This window comes from Poecile atricapillus, chromosome 15, assembly GCF_030490865.1.
Source record: "Poecile atricapillus isolate bPoeAtr1 chromosome 15, bPoeAtr1.hap1, whole genome shotgun sequence".
Taxonomy (NCBI): domain Eukaryota; kingdom Metazoa; phylum Chordata; class Aves; order Passeriformes; family Paridae; genus Poecile; species Poecile atricapillus.
In genome coordinates this window covers 9,456,875-9,477,273 of record NC_081263.1, presented here as the reverse complement: position 1 = coordinate 9,477,273, position 20,399 = coordinate 9,456,875, and the positions used below count along the sequence as shown (strand labels likewise).

The 20,399-nt window shown below is 57.7% G+C and overlaps 1 protein-coding gene across 1 annotated transcript in view; it reads left to right on the top strand.

The window, feature by feature from the left end:
* Positions 1-6,138: 6,138 nt before the first annotated feature.
* The window catches only part of SRC (SRC proto-oncogene, non-receptor tyrosine kinase), a 28,492-nt gene continuing 14,231 nt past the window's right edge, over positions 6,139-20,399 (top strand). Inside the window, exon 1 of the mRNA XM_058850706.1 lies at positions 6,139-6,338. The gene's annotated coding sequence lies outside the window, so the exon portion shown is untranslated. The remainder of the gene's footprint in view (positions 6,339-20,399) is intronic.

Here is a 20,399-nt window from a genome sequence, read left to right as displayed (position 1 = left end):
CAGTGATTTGTGGGGGTGTTTTCTGGCTTTTGGTACCCAGACCACTGTGCAGTAGCTGCTCCAAGTGTCTCTTGCTTGGGCCTGACAATTGCAGGGCAATGAAATCGCCTTCCTGCCTCTCCCTTGAAATCCAGCTGATTTTCCCATTTCATGATGCTTCTTCCCAATTTGTGGCTTTTCTGTCACTACAAATCACTCCCATGACCCCTTGTGTTGGTTCCAGCCTGTGGATTCATGTCCACTGCAGTTGTTCTGTCCTTGAGACACATTTTACCTGCCAGTGACAGTGGACATTACCCACTGTTATCAAGGACTGACACAGAGCAGGAACAGGTGCAGGACCATCCAGGATGGAGAACAGTGTCCCTTTGTAATTTTTGGCAATGATTTTTTCAGCCAGCTGATGTAACAGCCAGGGAAGGAATTTTCCCTGCCTTGGGAGCCCCGGGTACGCCCAGAGAACTGTGCCAAGCACATCATCCCTCGAAGCCATGAGGATCCAAACCCATCACACCACACTTCCGAGCTCGTGGTGCGTGAGTGCTGTGTGTGCTCCACACCACCCGCTCAGATCTGCTCCTCACCACCACACACAAGATTTGTCTTGTGCAATCCCAAACCTCTTGCAGTGCCCACTTCCCTCCTCCCAGCTTCCCTGGTTTCATTTACTGCCTGGAGGCCCCGGTGTGGCTTTGATGCCCCTTGCACCCTGCTTGCCAGTCCAGGTGAGGACTCAGTGATGCAGAGCAGGGGGTTGGAGCCTCAGAGAGGCTGATGGGCTCTTCCATGGTTTCAGTCCAGCCTTTCTGGCTGGTGGGTACAAGATAAACCTGCTTTAGGTCACATCTGCTCTGCTTTTTAAAAACACCTGTTGCCTGGTTAATGTCTCTTGTTGTATGAGAGGAGCTCAGCTGTGGGTGGAGGGGTTGAAGGGCTCTCACTTCCCCCAATCTGCAGCTCCAGGCAAGGAGCTGTGTCTTTAGCACCATGCTCTACTGGAAGTCCTGTTTGCACAGGATTCCTTTTGTGTGAAACCTGCACTCAGGACATCTCCCTATTTCTTGCCAGAGGCTGTCCCAGCCTCTGAGCTGCCACCCCTGTCAAGTTCAGCCAGTCCCAGTGCATGGACTGGGGCTGTGGAAGGCATCAGCAATGGCCTGAGACATCTCATATCTCACCCAATCTACGACCCAGGTGTCCCTGACTCCAAGGCTTGCTCCTGCTGCCTTCCCTTTGGCTGCTGCTTCTGCAAAAGCCATCCCAAGCTTGTAAATTCACCTTGCCATCAGCCAAAGTCCAGAGTACAACAGACACTGTCGAGCTCTCACAGGCAAAGGCTCTCCCACGGCTCCAGGAATCGGCTCCAGACGTTTCCTGCTGTTATTTGTGCCTCAACTCTGGCTGCACAGGCAGGATCCATGCTGGAGCTGTGCTGCTGGTGTGGAGCTTGTGGGATCACATCCCTGTTGCTCCCTGAGGGCAGCTCTTGCCCGGGGCTGGAAGAGCCCCTGCTGTAGCCAAAGGGCCAGGCTGCAGCTGCTGGGGGTGTGCAGGAGAGCGTCCTCATGGCTGTGGTTCCCACAGAGCAGCTGCTTGTGATGCTGTGGTGGCTCTTCTGGTGAAGCAGAGACCCCCAGTGTCAGGCCAGGCAGGAGGAGCAGAACTTGAGAAAAGCTGCAAGCAGATCCCGTCCCTACCTCCCCCCTCACTTGACTTGTTTTAAACTGAGCTCAGATCCAAACGTCATATGGTTTAAGTTTCTCAGATTCAGACTTTGGCCTCCTTTGCCCATCCCTCGCTCAAAGGACCAAGACTGGATGATTAAGGGGAAACACCCTCGTGTCTGCTCCGGCTCTGCCTGCTCAGGCTGCAGGCAGGCCAGCAAGCAGCTGACTGCTGGCAGGGAGGGAACGTCCCAGCCCTGGGGCAGGGTCTCCTGGATGTGGCTACCAGAGCTCTGCACCAGCCAGCCATCCTCTACTGCTCTGCTACCAAATCAAGCCACGAGCAGGGCTATAAATCTCATCTGGATGAGCTTCCCTGAATTTTTCTGAATTGCTCTTTTCTATGGATACTAAGACTGGCCAAAAAGCTGAATTTCCATGCTGGGACATGCCAACATCTTGTGTGTGGCTTTCATGCTGAGCTGAGGCTAGAAATAAAACGTGTCGGATTTTTGCCCAAATGAGCTATTCCAAGATACTTAATTCAGATTGTATCAAAGCATATTTTATCAGTCAGAGACCTGACAGGAAATGTTGTGCCTTTATTGACCATGCAGATAATTTCAGCCCACAGCTGTTGAACTCAGTGCCTCCTTATTAAATATTTGCATGTCACCGAGTCAGTGGTTTCCCCCCCCCCACAGCCCTTTCCCCCAGGGAATTTTGCAATGACACTTCCTGGCCAGGGCTAAAAGCCCCTTTTGCACAGCAGATTGTCACCACACTGAGGGACACAACAGGTCCTGAGCCCTCCTGGTAATTTGTTCTCAGCTGCCCCTTTTTATCCTATAACCTGCAAGATGCTGGTGATTGCTGTTCAGCTCCTGCAGCCCTGATGTTCAGTGTGGGAGAGAATGGCCAGAATGAGCATTTCTAGCATGAAATATTGCCAAATGGCTCGTGCTGCAGGGTTATTCTGGTCAATCCCCCTTAGTAAATCAGCTCCTGAACATGAAACTGCAGCTTCCCTTACAGGGCTGATGGTGCTGATCATTTCCCATCTCACACTCACTATTTGCAGGGCTGTAAAGCCCAATGATCGTAAAATCTCAGGGCAAGAGCCGTGGCTGCCTCTCTCTCTGTCCAGCATCTCAAACACAACCATTACATTATTAATAGTAATAATTCCTGCAACTGTATTTGAAACTTGCAGTGAACAAAGTGCAGCCTCAGGAACAGAATCCAATAGACAAAACTTATTCACGCGTGCCAAGGGACGCTTAAAAATAAAGCTGGCAGGAGATTAATAGATGTTTTGTTGTAAATCCACAGTTACTTTGGGGAGGTCAGGGCTCAGATCAGACACTGGACCCAACAAGCACTCTCTTACATTGCAGGAGGATTTCAGGAGCCCTGTGGAGCAGTTTGATCTGCACACCTGGAGGGGAAGGAGCCACGTACTTATTTACTTACTCATGAGCATGACAGCATCTGCCCACAGTAACTCTCATTCTTCTTGTTCCTGATGAAACTCGCGTAAAGGTCAGCAAGAAAACACAGAAATACCTGAGCATGTCTTCATTTCTTTTTAAAGCATCATTTCAAGATGTCCTAACCGAGCCACTGGAAATACTCAGTGCTACTTTTGTTCAAATTGAAAGTACCCTGGTTTTCAGTTTCTGTGAGCTTCTTCCTCTCTTTGGGGTGGGTTTTATCAGCGCTATTTAAAAGTGAAGAATCATATCAAGAAAATAAGTTTCGGACGAGAGACTGAAATCCCTGGTTGGGTGAAAAAAAGTAGCAATTTGCATCAGACTGCTTAAAGATAAATATTTGGAGTGAGGCAGGAGGCAAAGGGAAGTGGGTGGTCAGGGGCTGTCAGGCTCTGGACCTCATGTCTGACCCAGGAGTGTCCTGAGGTGTTCTGGGTTGCTTAAATGGTCTTAATCACAGCATCCACAGCATTGCATGTTTAATGTCAGCCCTGTGAGGGCACATTCCAGCATCTGAGGCCAAAAGATAAGAGTCTGGGTTTAAAGAGTGTCTGTTTGTAATTTTAGATTTGCACATTGGCATCATCTTAGAAGAAGAAGAAGAAGAGGTTGTGTCGTGGACTTGGTCTGGCGTGTTGAAAGGCACAGTGCTGTCGGTGTTTGCCTTCCAGCCATGGGCTGGCACCGCCAGAGATGGGAATTCCGATTGGGAGGACAGCCTGGAGAAAAGAAGTTGATTGCAAAAGAGAAAAACAAAATACAAATATTTATAAGTCATAATTGCATCTTAGATTTGAGTCTGGATCCAGTAGGGGCTGAGTCATCCTCGCCAACTCACCCGGGGCTGGAGCCAGCTCCCCACTCCCCCGGGGTGCTCTCCCCTCCGGCAGCGCCCCAGGCCTGCAGAGTGGGTGATCCTGGAGTAGGGAGGGACAGGAGAGTGTCCGTGTGTCCCTGTGTCCGTGTGTCCGTGTGTCCCTGTGTCCCTGTGCAGCACAGCAGGAGAAGGTGTGGGGCTCCCCAGGCATTGGTGAGACCCCACGTTCCCCTATGTTACATCCACACGGGTGAGCAGAGCAGCACCCGGGACTGCCCCACACCACCGGGTTAATTCCTTCATCCCACATCGCGTGAAGAATCCTTCCCTGCACAGCCCCACGCCAGCTGGGGGTGGGCTAAGGATGAAACCCCGCCCGAGGCTCGGAACGAACCGGGCTGCGCTTGGATGCTCCGGCACGGAGCCCCCCAGACCACACACGGGTGTCCGGGGAGCCCGGCCGGCCTCGCCCAGCCCTGGGAGGGAACCGAGAGGGAAAGCGTCTCCTGCCCGGCTGGAGGGACCTTATCAGCCCCAGCTCCTCCCAGGGAAGGGCCCCTCACATTGTGCTGGCCACGGGTGATGGATCGGCGCGTGCATGACTCCTTGTTCCTGGTGACTCATGGATTCGCTGGCCTTCTCCAGTGTCATGGGAAATATTTTTTTAATAACTCAAAAGGCGGGGGGGGAGTGGGAAACAGAAAGAAAAACTCCACCGCATAGTTCTTTAAAATTTGTTAACTTCCCAAATCGTTTCTGAAGTGTCAGATCTTGCTCAGGGAGAGGAGGGATTTTGGAAAACCCCCGCGGAGTGGCTGCAGGGTTGGTCAGAGGGGTGGGCAAGGATGGCAGAGGTGGCGCTGGCTGTGGAAATGCAAGGGTCACTGGAGCTGGCCAGCAGCCCAGCGTGCCGGATAAAAGACCTAAATGGAGGTTTAAGGAGTGGACTGCTTCATCCCCTCTCTTCCTGGAGGATAACGTGACAGGGAACACTTCAATGGATCGCCGGTGGGGGAGGTGGGAGGGCTGCCAGCGCCGCCGAGCTGGTCGGGCAGCCCCGACGGGCTGGGTGCAGGCATCGGGGCACCCGGCTGAGCCCTGAGCCCGTGTGTGCACCCCGGCACTGCTCGGTGCCAGGGCAAAGCTGGGCATTTCCCACCTCCCGCTGCTGCTGGAAGGGGAGTATGCTGAGGAGCAAGGCGAGGGATGGGTGGAATTGTTGCCGTGTGCCCACCTGCCCCGAGTGGAACTCAGGGACACACACACACCTGGTGGGGTGATGCTGCCAGCCGGGGATTGGGCCCCCAGGAACACCCGCAGCTCTGCTTTGCCTTGTTTTGGAGGCCGGCACCGGCTTCAGGGGCCACCGGGGCTGGGGGATGCTAACCCAAAAACGGGATAGATGCCCCAGCGGAGCACGGACACCGCTGCGTGCCTGTGCTGCCTCCAAAGGGCCCCACAAAGCTCCCCGGCTCCCAGGGAGGCCCAGGACATGGTTTATCTTTGCCTGCTTTTCCATCTGAAGTTTTGCCTCCTTCTGACTTCAGAGAAGGGGGAATGTGGGTTGCAGCCCTCTGGGAAGGCGAGGTGTCCCTCCTGGGGATGGGCAGGAACAGAACCTGACAAAACAGCATTTCCCCTGCAATTCGCCGTGTGTTAGGGCTGTTGAATAAAGCAACCCAGCCGGGTTTCAGCCTCCTGAAAATCACTTTTGTGTCACCAGCTCCGGCTTCCAGGTAACACAGCAAGCCAGCCCGGCGGGGCGGGGAGCGCTGGGCTCGGGTGGGAGCACCCCCAGCCCCTCACCCGCGGGGTGACGCGCCCCGAGGAGCGCGGCCGCCGCTCCCACGCGTGTCCCCGGCTCAAGCAGGCGGTTCCCCCGCCGCGGGCCGGGACGCGCCGGCAGCGCCGGCGGCGGGGGCGGCCCCTGGCCCGTGCGCGCCCCGCGGAGCCCGGCTGCCCGGAGCCTTCTCCCTGGAAAAAAAAAAAAAAAAGCCACGGAGGGAGGGGAGGGGCTGCTGCTGCCTTTTCCCCCATCCTCCGTTTCCGGTTTGCTGCCATATTACTCTCTTTTTTTTTTTTTAATTTTTTTTTTTTTATTTTCCCCTCCCCGCGGTGCCCCCCCCGCCCCGCAGAAGGGGTGAGCGGGGGCGGGCGAGGCACCAGCGCGCCGGGGCCGCGGCGCTGCGCGATGCTGCTGCCGGCGGCGCAGCCCTGAGCCCGGCCCGGTGCGGGGCGGTGCGGGCACCGAGCGCCGAGAAGGCGGCGGGGGGCGGCGGCCGCGCCCCCGGCGCGGAGACAAAGCCGGGGCCGAGCGCTGGAGGCGAGCGGCGGGGGCGGCCCCGCTGCGCGGACCGGCGGGAGGTGAGTGGCGGCGGCGGCGGGGCTGCCCCGCTGTGGGGCAGCCGGGGGGTCCCGCGGTCCGGCGGGGGTGCCCGGGGTCCGGCAGTGGGGTCCGGAGGGGGATGTCCGCAGTGGGGACCGGCGGGGGGATGCCCGCGGTGGGATGCCGGCAGAGAAGTCCGGAGGGTCGGCGGGGAAATGCCCGCGGTGGCGCCAGGCGGTTGTGGGTCCGATCGGGGATGCTGGCAGCTCGGCAAGGAGGCAGTGGGTCCGGCCGAGGATGCCCAGGCTGCCGTGGGGTAGCTGTGGCTCCAGAAGCGTGGGATACCCGCAGCCTGCAGAGCTCGCTGCGGGTCCCCACAAGGATGCTGGCGGTCTGGTGCCGGGTGTCGGTGGGGCGGCTGTGGGTCCAGCGGGATGCACATGGTCTGGTGGGTCAGCCGTGGGTCCGGCCGGGGGTGTCACTGCCTGGCGGGGCAGAGCGGGGGACGCGGGGGGTCCGGCGGGGCGGCCCCGCCTGCCTGCAACTCCCCTTTGTTGTGCTCAGGGGCTGTGGGGGACCCCCGGGAGCGCAGGGCGGGGACAGCCGGGCTGTATGTAGGCCAGGACATGAAATATTCATCGCCCCCCTGCTTTGATGTCTCGTGATCTGCTTCCCTTGTCGTGTTTGTTCACCGGTGATTCTGGGGCCAGTGTCCAGCCCTGGCGGACCCGGCAAGTCGTGCCCCTGGCCGTGTCCCTCGCTTGCCCCTTGCTGTGCCCGGCTGGCTCAGCTGCTGGGGGGGCTGCAGAGCCCCGGCTTCTCCGATTTAAGACTTCATCCAGTCAGGAAGTTCCCCATTAGCAGCCTGGGCGATCCAACCCGCATGTGTGGCTGCAAGTGGTGGCAGTGGCGTGTCCCCACTGTCACAACCCCCAGTGCCCTGCAAGAGCATCGTGGTTTCTGCCCTGAGCCACACGGGGGTCAGGATGAGGTTTTATCCTGCTCACTGCCGAGACAGGCTGTGCTGCATCCTGGGGGCGCTTGGGATGGACGCAGGAGGCAGCCTGCAGGGATGGGGACACTGCACAGGGCTGTGTGCCTGGGGGAAGGTGTGGTGGGGTGCTGGCATCTTGTGGCACCGATCCTGGCATGGTCCTCTCTGGTGCTGGGCATCACATCAGGGAGCTGTGCAGCCTCGTGTGAGACCTGCTGGACTGAGTGGGGATCCGCTCCATGTCCCTGTGTGTCGCTGGCCCTGCACAGGGCACTCTTCCCTGGCCCTTTCTCACCCCTTGGCTGCTGTGCTGTGCCAGGGCTCAGCCCTGGCCATGGTGCCAGGAAGTGACTGTGGTCCTGGTCCTGGTCCCAGAGATGTTGAGCAGCAGTGAGGGCTGGCAGGGAGCAGGTTGTGCTGCCCTGTGGGTGCCATGGCCCATCCTCCTGGCTCCCCAGAAGTGATGCAATGGAAGGGACGTGATGTGACGCAGCCAGGGGGTCCCTCAAGACAGGTTCCACCGCACTGTGGCATTAGGAGCTGGGGACAGTGGAGGGCACAGAGCGCAGGGGTTCCTGAGGTGAGCTCCTGCCTGTGCAGCAGGGACAGGGACAGGACAGCACATATCCAGCAGCTCTCTATGAAACTGCATGAAGATAGCAACAAAAGACTTGATTTTCCTTTCTCCTGCCCAGCTGGTGCCCCCAGAGGAGGGGTGCTGGGGGTCTTTGTTGCTTTCCTCTCAGCTGAGGAGATCCCCACTGCCAGCATGAGCTGTGCAAGAAGGGAGTCATGACAAACCTTCCCGAGACCCAGCCATTAGTGATGGGAGCCCTTTTGTCCCTGCCAGCTTGGACACCCCCCCTCAGAGCACAGTGGCTCAACATGTGCCCAGGCCCCCCAAGCAGCAGGTGTTGGTCAGACAGTCACAGGGCTGCCCATGAAGGCGTGAGGAAGGGGATGTGCAGGGAGACGTCAGCAATCTTCCACTTTAAAACAATATCCTTTCTGTTATTTTCACTGTTGGACCGCTCCTGACACCTTTGCTGTAGAGTTTGATCCTGGCTTACCTGTGCTAAGCCATCAGCTTCGGCTGGCTCCGGATCCAGGCAGAGCAAAACCGTGGCACTTGGTGTCTGAGCCGAGGCTCGTGTGCTGGCTCCCCGGGGGGAGCTGTCTCTGTAATCATTAGCCAGTTAATGCTTATATATCAGGAAGGAACACCTTTGCTTAGGAGATCGAGGGTCAATTCTCACTTCCAAGCTTTGACCTGGGAGCAGCAGGGTAGGAGCTCCTCTAAACACCTCCTGGCTTTGCCAAAACAGCCCAAGACAGGGTTATTTATGGGCTGTGCAGCAGCAGGGAAGGGAAGTCCAATGTTCCCTGTCTCGATCGTTAGTGGCCTTGCAGTGCTCCCTGTGTGATGGAGATGCCCTAATGATAGCTCTGCCCTTTAATGACTTTGTGCCAGAGTGATGGAAAATCATGGAGGTTCCGCGGGGAGGCAGAAAGGGCCATCCCAGCCCCTGCTGGGGAGCAGGGGGATGAGACCCGGAGAGCGCTGCAGTGACCAACCCATCTGGAGGCTCTGCTGCAGAGACAAGAGGGTCTTTCTCTGCCTTGGTGGCATGGAGGGGACATCAGCCATCCTGAGGCAGGGATGGCCTTTAGCAGCTTGGGCAGCTCCTGTGAAGCAGCATCATTTCACTGAACACACTGAGGCAAGCAGAGGATGGGGCTGCTGCGCCTCCAAAATCCCATCTGCCTCTCCCTGTCACTGGTGTGGGATCATGCCTGGTCTTTGAAGTCATCACAGAGCTAAACTCCTATCTAATGAGACCTGAAGGACTTGGTCCCCAGCCTCTCATTTAAACAACCAGCAAATGCCTGTAAGATCTTGAAAGAGACGAGGTAGGAGGGAGCAAGCAGCCTGCACCTCCTCCCAGCATGTCTAAGCAGGGGGAACCCGCAAGCATCCCTGGGACAAAGCACTGGACTCTTGGCACGGCTGTGGGAAATTGGAAAGCCTATCTGAAGTGCTATTGTTTCCTGTGCCGTCTATTTTGCAGCTCGGTTTCCAACTCGTTTCTTTATCTCTTGGAACAATTTCCCATCTGAGCTCACTTCCGCAGTGCTCCGCATCGTGCTCCGAAGCCCGCCTGGAGATGTGTCCAGCGTGCATCCCATCAGAAACAGCCTTGTCAGACAGCAGCACACCCCTGTACCTCCCTGCAGAAGGGAGCCCTTCAATCCCATGCCTGGAGAGCAGCTCGGACCTCTGGATGGAAATAACCATCCGTGCATAGCTGTTCCTGGGACAGGAGCACGGGCTGTCACTGTTTCCAGTCCAAGCTCCTCTTCCTGACCGCCTGTAGCTGTGGGTGGTGCAGTCCAGCTCCCCAGGGCTTGTGTCTTGCTGAAGTTTCCACCCATCAGCAAAAAACATGCCGTGTGTCACGGGGCTGTTTTAAAGCCTTTGGTTCCTCATCGCTTAAATGGGCAGCAAACTGGGAGATAGTCCAGCATATCACAGAATCGTGGGGTGGTTTGGGTTGTAAGGAACCATAAAGCTCATCTAGTTCCAGTTCCCTGATCATCTTGTTCCAGACTTGCCCAGAGTGTGCTTAGGAGGGGCAGCCAGGCCCCAGCTCGGTCCCAGGTTGGCAGAGTGACCTTGGCACGGTCCGTGTTGGGAAGCGGTGCCGCCGTGCACATGGCTCTGCACACACGCGCTCTGCAAAGAAAACCCTGAAACAGATTTCAGGAACAAATGCGGTTTGAACCTGGGCCAGGAACCAGGACCTGCAAATCTGCGTGTTGCACTGACTCCCCTTCAGGCTATGGATCTGCTGGCTGCTCTCACTGGGAAGCTGGGAGGGGTTTTTGAGGGCTGGGGGCTGGCTGGGCTGCCGAGGGCATCGGCCGCTGGGCAGGGCAGGACTGGTCATTGATTTTAACTCAGCCCTTAAAAAAACCTGCAAGAGCCTCTTGACTCCACGTAGTCTCAGTGGAGAAGCAGTGTTTGAAATATCCATAGGCTGGCATGTGGGATTGGTGGGCTTGTCTGGAGAAATGTGGAGAACTGAACTGCCTGGGAGTTTAAGGCAAAAAAATAAGAAATGGGGGCCGTGTGTAGCGAGCCTGCCCTCACCTCACAGCCGTGGGCCCCATGCCAGGAGGGCAGTGGGATGGCTTTGGGGTCTGCAGCCAAGGGGGACACGTGATGGAGGGACATGTGTGACTTGGGCTGTGCTGTGGTTCTCTCCCTGTGCTGCAAGACTCAGAGGCTGGCCCCGAGTTTCCCAGCCCATGCTTGACCTGTTGTGGTCTCACTCCTGTGACCGTGAGGTGTTGGCTGGCCCTGAGCCCCCTGTGCTGAGGATGGATGATGGATGGATGGATGGATGGATGGATGGATGGATGGATGGATGGATGGATGGATGATGGATGGATGGATGATGGATGGATGGATGGATGATGGATGGATGGATGGATGGATGGATGATGGATGGATGGATGATGGATGATGGATGGATGGATGGATGGATGGATGGATGATGGATGGATGGATGGATGGATGATGGTTGGATGGATGGATGGATGGATGGATGGATGGATGGATGATGGATGGATGGATGATGGTTGGATGGATGGATGGATGGATGGATGGATGGATGATGGATGGATGATGGATGATGGATGGATGGATGGATGGATGGATGGATGGATGATGGATGGATGATGGATGGATGATGGATGGATGGATGGATGGATGGATGGATGATGGATGGATGATGGTTGGATGGATGGATGGATGATGGATTGATGATGGATGGATGATGGATGGATGATGGATGGATGATGGATGGATGATGGATGGATGATGGATGGATGGATGGATGATGGATGATGGATGGATGGAGATGGATGGATGGATGGATGGATGATGGATGGATGATGGATGGATGGATGGATGGATGATGGATGGATGGATGGATGGATGGATGGATGGATGGATGGATGATGGAAACCTGACTGCATGCTGTGAAAATAGTTTCCACTCAGTGCAGCTGCTCCCATCCTTCCTGACTGTGCTTGGCAACCTTGGCCACCAAAAGCCTGGGCAATGAGGGTAAAAGCCCATTGCTGCATTGCCCTTCCAGCATGGGAGAGGTTAACAAGTCCAGCCTGTCCTGAGCAACGTGTCCCCCTCCCATGCCACACACCAGTTTGGGGGCATCATGAGAGGGTTAGGTCACTGCTAAATTTGTCCTAAAAATATCTCACCTTTTGCGGTAATCTGGGGTTGGAGGTGTAGCACTGTGTCTGGGTTTCATTTCTCCACCTTGCTTTCCCACTGCATTCCTCAGTTTCCCCCAAGAGCACCTGAGTGGCTGTCACTGGAGTTGGGTGAGGTTTTACACAGAGTGTGTGCCTCAGTTTCCCCCTCTCCCAGCCCCAGCTGCACTGTCCTACCCCACACACACCCCACTGGTAAAGCCTCCCCTTAGGCAGGGCAAATAGAAATGTGATCTCCATGAAGCACAAGCACCTTCCTCATCCTCATCCTCAGCTGCAGCCAGTGCCAGCAGCAGTGGGTTCGGGCAGTGCTCTCCCTGGGCACTGATGTTCCTGGGTGGAAGCATGTGCTTGCTGACTTATGCAAAATAACTTCACAAAAAGGCTGTTGGAGTCACTCCCTGCTCAGACGGGCCCTTTCCTTCCCCTGCCCATCAGGCAAGTGCTGGTGGGGCCCTGCTGTGCTGGGAAAGGGATTGGGAATCCTTGGAATAGTGTGGAGGGAGCTTCCAGTGAGCACCCTGCTGCAGCAGGCAGGGCGGGTGACATGGGATCAGGAATGGTGCAGATGGAGCTGCAGAAGTCACTGTGACCAGGATGAGTTCCATGCTCCAGTGCCATGAACAGCTGAGGTCAGAAGTGTGTGGGGTGGGAAGGCTCAGGCTGCTGGGAGTGCTGTGAGAGGCTGGGGCTGGGCAAGGAGGGCAGCTGCCTGCCCACCTGGCCTCCTGCACAGGTGCAGGTGTGTGGGGGGGGTGTGCACGTGTGTGTACACACTCACCTGAGCCCTCTGGGTGATCTGGGGATGGGCACAGCTCTCCTGCTCCCATGCTGTGGTCCAGGGGGCTGCCCTGAAGGCACCGTGAGCCACAGGTGATGGGAGGCAGAGGAGATGCCCTTCATTCCTTTGTCCCTGCATCCCTTCATCCTGTCCCTGTAGGATGAGCAGCACAAGTGAGGGCTGCAGAGGTGCCATGGGAGGGTGCAAGGTCCACGTGTCACTGGTCACATCCATCTCTGTTCCCCACCACGACTGCAGTGAGCAGTGCCAGAGGTGTGCAGAGCCCAGCTCTCTGCTCCAGGAGTGACAGAGATAAGACACCAGCTCAGCATTTTTCTTTGTTTTTCATCTGCTCAGGTTGTTGATAGTGAGCACCGTCGGGGGCTGCACCTCCCAGCTGGATCCTCTCTGGCGTGAGCATCCCACTCACCCCAGGAGCAGCTGGCAATCCAACGCAGCGTTTTGGGCTTGGAAAAGCTTTTTAGGGCTGGCTGATCTCCGTTTGCCCCTCAAGACCCTCCCTGGTTGCTTCCTCTGACGCATCCTGAGCAATGCTTTGTTTTGGTGGTGCAGATGGGAGTGGCTGTGGGGACCAGCATGTCTCAGGGCTCTGTTGCCAGTGATGTTCTCGGTGTTCCAAGGCCAGAGCCACAGTCCCATGCTGTGATCACTGGTGTGGGACCTGCTCCCACAGCTATCTGTGCCCATGGAGGTGAAATGAGTCGAGTGTGCACTGCTGGAGGCTGATCCTGCTCATCCAGCCCTGACCTGCAGCCACACATAGCGTCTGTGCTTTAGGGCTGGTGGCCCCACGGTTCCCCAGAGCATGAGGCTTGTGTTGGGCATTTGCCAAAAAGTAACCCAGGAAAATAATCAGCATAATTTTGTTCTGTGAGATCCTGCTTATTTATTTGAAAATGTTCAGGGGTCTGCAAAGTGGGAAGTGTTTGAAATCTGTGACAGAGGAGCCTTGGCCTCTGCTTGGCTTGTCCTTCATCCCCTCCCATTGCAGTGAACCCCAGCATGTGTCCTGCCATGTCCCTGTAGCTCCAGCTGGGAGAGGGGCAATTCCCAGCTCCATGGGTTTGTGCCAAGGGTGCACATACCCATATACCCTCCCCACATCGTCCCCTTTTTTCCCCATGAGTGTTTCAGTTCCTGTTCCATGTCAGGAAGGCTGTGGGGAGGTTTTTGTCCACGGGGATCCTACAGGACCCCTCAGCAGGGCTGTTGGGGCTGTGGCTCTGGTCCTGGAGGGCCAGTGGGGCCCCAGGAGCTCCTTTCCTGGCTGGACTGGATGGGCTGGTTTCTCTGAAAGTGGAAATGTTTTAGCAGTGACGCCAGCGTGGCCAGGGGTGGTTGTAACTTGCTCAGATCTGGAGCTTTTCTGCCTCCTGCGTTCCTTGCCCCCTTCCTCCCCCTGCCCTGGAGATTTGCCGCCTGCCTGCCTGCGCTGCTGTCTCGCCCGGGTCAGAATGGGTGTGTCAGCCCTGGAGCCATGGCAGACACAGGTGGCACCACTGTTTTGCCCGGATCTGAGACACCTGTGAGTCACATCAGCTCCCTGCTGCCACCTGCCCCTTCCCCAGGAGCCGGGCAGGGCACGGAGTGCGCTGGGTGCTGCCACAGCCATCCCCAGAGAGCACCCGGGGTTCATACTCACTTCCAGAAAGCAGAAGGAAACCACATTTCCTGGAGCCTGAGGCTGCCTGTGCTGGGAGAGGCGCTGCAGAAATGGGGAACAGAAATCACCCCTCCTCCTCCAAGGGCCAGCTTGTGTCACCAGGTCTCCATCACCCCCTCCAGTGGGGCCAGTCCCTTGTCCTGGTTCTTTGCCTGGAGGAGAGTGGGAACATCAGGGCAGTGATGGGCCATGGAAAGCTGGAGAATGAAGTGACAGGCAGTGAGAGCTCAGAGGTGCCAGCATGCCCAGGGGCCAGTGTTAAAAGGGCACATTTTGAGGAGTGCTGAGCCATGGGGCTGTTTTGGGGAAGAGTTGCCCCGTGGCTCCAGGCAGTCCTGGTGGCCAAGAGCTCCAGCTCCTAGTGCCATTCCAGCTCAACATCAGAGTTTCCCTGCCCAGCATTGTCTCTTCCCAGCCCCACGGGCACTCCTGTCCTTGGAAACATTTCCTTTCAGTTTCCTTCTCCTGGACTTGGCAGGAGGAGAGCGATGCCCTCATCACCTGCCTGGGAGAAGCCAGTTCAGGTTAATGCAGGCCAAAGGCTTTGTGTGCCTTGGAAAGCATTTGCTGGAGCTGGTTGGGCAATTCCTGGCTTTGGCTGGTGTCCTGATGGGAATGCTGGAAGTGCAGGCTTGAGTCAGGCTGGGAGGTACTGGGAGGCATCCCTGCTCCAGCCCGGAGCAGCACCAGCACGGTCAGGCTGCACAGCACCCAGCCAGTTCCAGCATCTCCTGCTGGGGATCCCACCACCACTCCGGTCCCTGTTCCTGTGCTGGACCACCCTCAGGGTGAAAAGGCTTTGTTTTCCCTTCTCTAACTGGTGGAGAGCCTTACAGTGCAGGAAGGATGCACCCACATGCTGACAGATCCAAAGATGTGGATCCCCCTGTGGGTCCCCAGGGCTGCTGCAGTGCAGTGACAGCGATGTGACAAGGTGTGGCAATGGCCACCTTCCCTTCTCACGTCTCTCAGTGGAGAACAGGCTTAAAACTGAGTGCTCAGCTCAGCACCAGCAAGCACAACTTGCAGCACATTCTGCTTCCCCCATTCAACCGCTTGCATTGTTTCAGGGAGATAAGGCTTGTGGCTTTCTCCTGCCAGCCTTATGCAGGATGGTGCTTGGGGGTGCCCAGTGTCAGGATGCCTCTGCCTTGCCTGGTTTTGGGGTTCTGTGGGGGTAGGGGGGGCACAGCCTGCAGCTCTCTGTGGCCACTGACGTTGGCAGAGCCACTGCCCATCATCCCAGCAAGCCAAAATCTGCCTGTGGAGGGGCTGACCCTGTGATGGCTAGGAGAACTCAAGCTCCCTACATGCTCCCAGTGTGCATGCTTGGAGTTTCCCAATTTCTTGGTCACATGAACATCCAGAATGTGCTTGTGTGCTTCTCAGGGTTTGTTTTGGTCTTTTAAAGTCCCTGTTTTGACATGTCTTTTCGGAGGCGTTTCGCATCGCTCCTGACCGTGACTCTCCCCCATGCTTAGGGGGAGTGAATTTGGATGGTTGATCTAATTATCCTTTCCCTTTTTGTGATGCACTGGCCTCTGCTGTCTTGGGCTGTAGAGCTTTAATTAAGATGGTCTTAATTTTAATGGGAGTTGACAGGGTCAGAGAGGAAGGGTTGGGACTTTTATCTGAGGGGAGTGTGTAGCTGGGCCCCCACACAGCAGCTGCACTGCCCTCCCTACTCCAGTCATTCTTTCATCTGGAAGAGTTCTCCATCAGCTGGGGGGAGCCAGGGGATGGCTTTGGCTCAGATGCCTTCAACATGTTGTTACTGGGTGAAGCAGAGATCCCAGACAGGCACAGGGGCCACCTGCCTGTGGCTTCTCCTGTCCCCAGATTGGAGCTGAGAGATTAAGTGAGCATCCCTGCATTGTTCCTTCTGTTTTAGGAATCAGTGCAGGTGAGAAATGAGTGTCCTTGTGGAGGAGAAGGGCTGCAGGCACAAGCCAGACGTGCCCTCACTGAGTCAGCCGGGCAGGGAGAGGGTCTGCAGCATCCCACCCCACTTGTGGGGCTGGGGCAGCAGCTCCCCCTCTTCACAGCTCCCGGGACTCATTGCACTGAGGCTGCTCCCAGCCTGGCAGAGACGAGCATGTGTTCCCTGGCTTGTACTGAGCAAAGCCTGGTGGCTCGGGGCAGGGGACAGGAGTTGTCCCTGGCTGGACACAGTGCCTGGCTGTATTGGGGTGCAGAGGGGATGCTGGGCTGAGCCGGAGCAGCCAGGCTGTCCCCAAAGCTCCGGTGTCTGTGCTGCTGCTCGCTGGCCCCCAGCTGTGATGCTTGTCGTGGGAAAGGGCAAAACCGGGAGCATCCCCTGGGACAGAGGGGGAAACTGTTCTGTGAGCATATCCGGGGCTGTGTGTCCTACTGAAATATGGGGAGGGAGCAGAGAGGGAAGCGGGGAAGGGGAAGGGGAAGGGTGCCACCTTAAGATGACTGAAAGACCACCTCGATGTGGTTATGGCAGCACTCACCAAGCTGGGGGTTCACCCCCAGCACTGGGGCCAAGCTGGCAGGGACAGCACTGCTGCCACTTTGTGCCACCCAAGCAGGGGGACACGGGGGATGGCAAAGTGCCCTTTGGCCGCCTCCAGCCTGGGACCTCTGGTTTAATGGCACCCCTTGCACCCTTCGATCCTGCACGGCTCTGCCCCGGCTGGCCCTGCTGGGAGGGCTGTGCCAAGGGGATGGAGGGGCTGGCTGTGTTTGGGGCCTCTGCTCTGTGCCTCTCCCTGTCCCCGCTGCCGCTGCCATGGGCTGGGTGCCGCCTGGCTGCTTTGTCTCGCCCGCCGTCCCGCACGCTTCATTTTTCAGTCTGGTGTGAGACAGTTGCCGTGATTAATCTCACCGGGGCTCTGCGAGCTGAGGACACGGCTGAGCTCGTCTCTCTCCACCGTGGGTGGGTGCTGGTGCTCCCAGCCCCTCTCCCCCATCATCCCCATCCCGCCTGCCGGCAGTGCTGCTCGGCACCCCCGGCTCTGGAGCCGCTCCAAGGACAGCGCCCGCTTCGCCGGAGATGTTTCCCTCCCCAGAGCTCGGTGTCTGCTGTTGGGCCCCAGCCTGCCGCGGCATTTCCCAAGGTTTCTGCCTCTGCTGTGTTTTGTCTGCTCCCAATCAGTGTCTTTTGTTAGTGTCTTCGCACAGACGATAAGATCGCTTCCCCTCTCGGCCAGCCCGCAGTACCACGGCCATTGTATCCCTGAGCGATCCAGGCGCAGCGGAAAGCAGCGGGACTCGCCGGGAGCCGCCGCTTCCCCTCGCTGCTGCCTTTGCCAGAGCATCTCTCCACAGGGAGGTAGGGCAGAGGATGGAGCCTTTTCCTGCCACCCAATTTAGCCATTAATTTTTCGGGGGGGACAGCCCGGAGCGTGGGTGTTGGAGGCGTGGGGATGCTGGGCAGTGCAGGTGGCATTTCCAGCGCCGGCAGTGGAGGACGGGCGTGCCGCTCTCTCTCGTACCGTGATCTGATCCGAGCCGAGGTGTGCAGCCGAGTGTGCTTCATTTTTTAATTGCTTTTGGAGAGGGGAGGACGGGGTTGGCCTCTCCTTGCTGCGGCCTCTGCCCCGGGCGAGTTGCGTGGCTGAGCTCAGCCCTGGCACCCTCCCCTCTGTCTCGGGAGGAATGGAGGCCGGGAAGATCCCAAATGCAGAGCCAGCAGCACACGGAGACAGGTGGGCATGGCAGATAGTGAGCCTGGCTATGGCCGTGCCAGTGGTGTGCTGGTGACGATGGCAGCCCCACTGCCAAGCGAGCAGCAGACTGTGCCAGATGTGCCAGATGTGCCAGGGAGTGCCAGGCTGCTGCCACAGCAGCCATCTTCAGCCACCAAACAGTCAAATCTCCCAGCGTGAGGTCGATAGTGCATCCATCCACCCAGGGACTTACCCTTCCCCATCAGCAGACCTGGCACCCCACTGCTCCAGCACATGGCTGACCCCAGGCTGAGGCGTATTTGGATTTTCCTCGTGGCTTTTTTGTCTCTTTTTGGTCTAATCATTGTTGTGGCCTCGCAGCATGAGCCCGTGCCACAGCGTGCCCGGGTGGCAGGGGCATGGGCACCGCGTGTGTACGCGGCACAGCTTTATTTGTATGTGCTGCAGCCTGGAGTTGGGGCTGCAGCTTCCCCCCTCCATCCCGCTGTGCAATCATTACCAGCCAGTATTTGTCAAGTACAAATTACAAACCATTCAACGTCTTAAAGAGCTGTCAGTCAGCTCCCACTCATTATCCTAATCAAATGCACTAAAAATAGTGACAAAACTTATTAGTTGGGGGAAGGGGAGGCCGTGAAAACAAACCTGCGGTGGGGCACGGCCCCGGCATGGAGACACTGGGATATTCCCTTTATATGAGGTGTAAAACCAAGGATGCTGCCCTTGGATGAGGTGTGAGACTTGGGCTCCAGCTGGGACAGGAGCCTGTTGGGATACTGCCTGGGGCCTTGGAGTGGAGTCTGAATCCCCTCTGTGCCGGAGTGCGAGCCTCTGCCCAGCTCTGGGTGAGCAGGGCTGGTTGGAGAGAGAATTTCCTTTCTGTAGGGGAAGAGGGAGCAGTTCCTGCAGGAGCAGGGGCTGGGAAAGGGTGGCAAAGCCAGGTGAGAGGCTGCCCTGGCTGTGCGGGGCCATGTCCTGCTCTGCTTTCTACCTGAAGCTCTGCCCCAAGCTGCTGCTGCTACTGAGAAGGGTCTCCCAATCGCGCACAATTGTGACAGAAAACAGTCCTTCTTGAAAAATTTAGCTAAAATATGCTTTTCTGGATGAGTCAGGGCTTGAGCAGCACAGGTTGCTCCCGTACCTTGTGCAGGCTTTGTGCCGTACATTTGTCTCGGCTGGTGGGGATGGAGCAGATGACACATCCCGGGGGACCAGGTCTCTGCTTGGTGGCCGACCATGCCTACCGCGGGTCGAGGCTGTCCAGAGATGGAGCAACAGGGATGGAAATGTTGGTGTGTCTGGTGGAACTGGCTCTGCTTTTCCCCTGAAAGATCTCTTGCTGGGCTGGGGGTGCCTGCGCTCCGCTTCCACTCTGGGACATCGCTTGGGGCGGCTCCAGCCGCCTCCTCTCCCATCCCCAGTGGGGTTGATGAAGTGGAGCAGAGAATCATCCCCTCTTCACACATGAGAGATCAGAGCCAGCGGGTGTGAGCTGCCGGAGGGATGGCGAGGAGGAGGAGGAGGAGGACGAAGGCAGCCCTGGGCACTGAACCGTGCCGTGGGGAGAGGGTGTCGGGGCGCGGGGGCTGCCGCGGGTGCTGACGCTCCTCTCCTCGCAGGCTGCAGCGGGAGCTGAGCTGAGCTGGCCGGCAGCACCTCCCCACCCCGCGGCGAGGCTGTAGCCGAAAGCAGCGGTAAGGCACGGCCGGGGAGCGGGGAGCGGGCTGCTGTACCTGCCGGGAGCCCCGCAGCATCCCCGGCTGCGCTGGGTGCGGGAGCACAGCCCTCCGTGCGCGTTCCCCGCGGCCCGGCCGGCCGAGCCGAGGCCTCGCAAGTCGTGCCGGTGGTGGATGCTGATGTGCCGCTGGCACTGCCCCCCGAGCGGGGAGCGGGGAGCTCCTGCAGGCTGCGACGTGCCCGGGGTGCTAATCCCCGCCGCAGAAAGCTGCCTGCCCGCCGCCCCGCATCGCTCCCAGCCCAGCGCTGGCCGTGCTCCAGCCCTCTGCACAAGCCTTGGGAAGGGGAGAGGGGCGGTGCTGCTGAAAACCGAGGCACTGGCCGGGATGGGGAGCGATGCTGAGCCCCCCGTCCCAGCACTGTCAGCCGTGAAAAGCTCGGCAGCAGGGCGATATCCCTCTGGGCATCAGCCAGGCTGCCCTGGTGGATGTTGGTTGTGCTGAGCATCCCTGCAGCCTGCTGCGTGTGGAAATGCTGTATTTATTAGACATAAATTTATTAGACATACACACAGCATAGCTCCTGGCAATGGGTATTTTTTGCAGTCTGGCTGCTGCGATGCTGTCCCACAGCTCCCAGGTGATGCTGCTGGGGGGTGCTGGAGCCACCACACTTCCTTCTCTGCCCTTTGACTCCGGGGGGGTTTCATTGGTGACTGTGCCAGAGGCAGGGGGGTCTCTCCCTGGTGCCTCCCGAGGACCTGAGTGCACAGCACATTCCTGCTGTCATTAATCACTCCTTTGCCAGGCTCTTGCACAACCCTGCATTCTCCCAGAGAAATCTGCACCCTTTCCTTTCCAGCTGCCAAGGGGATGTGAGAGCTGTAAGGGTTTTCTCAGGCTCCTCTCCTCCCTGGGGACAGGTGGAGAGCCACAGGGCTAAAGCCACATGGTCGTGTTGGCTGAGTTACCTGGGACTCAGGTATGGGGATGGTGTGAGGCTGCCGGT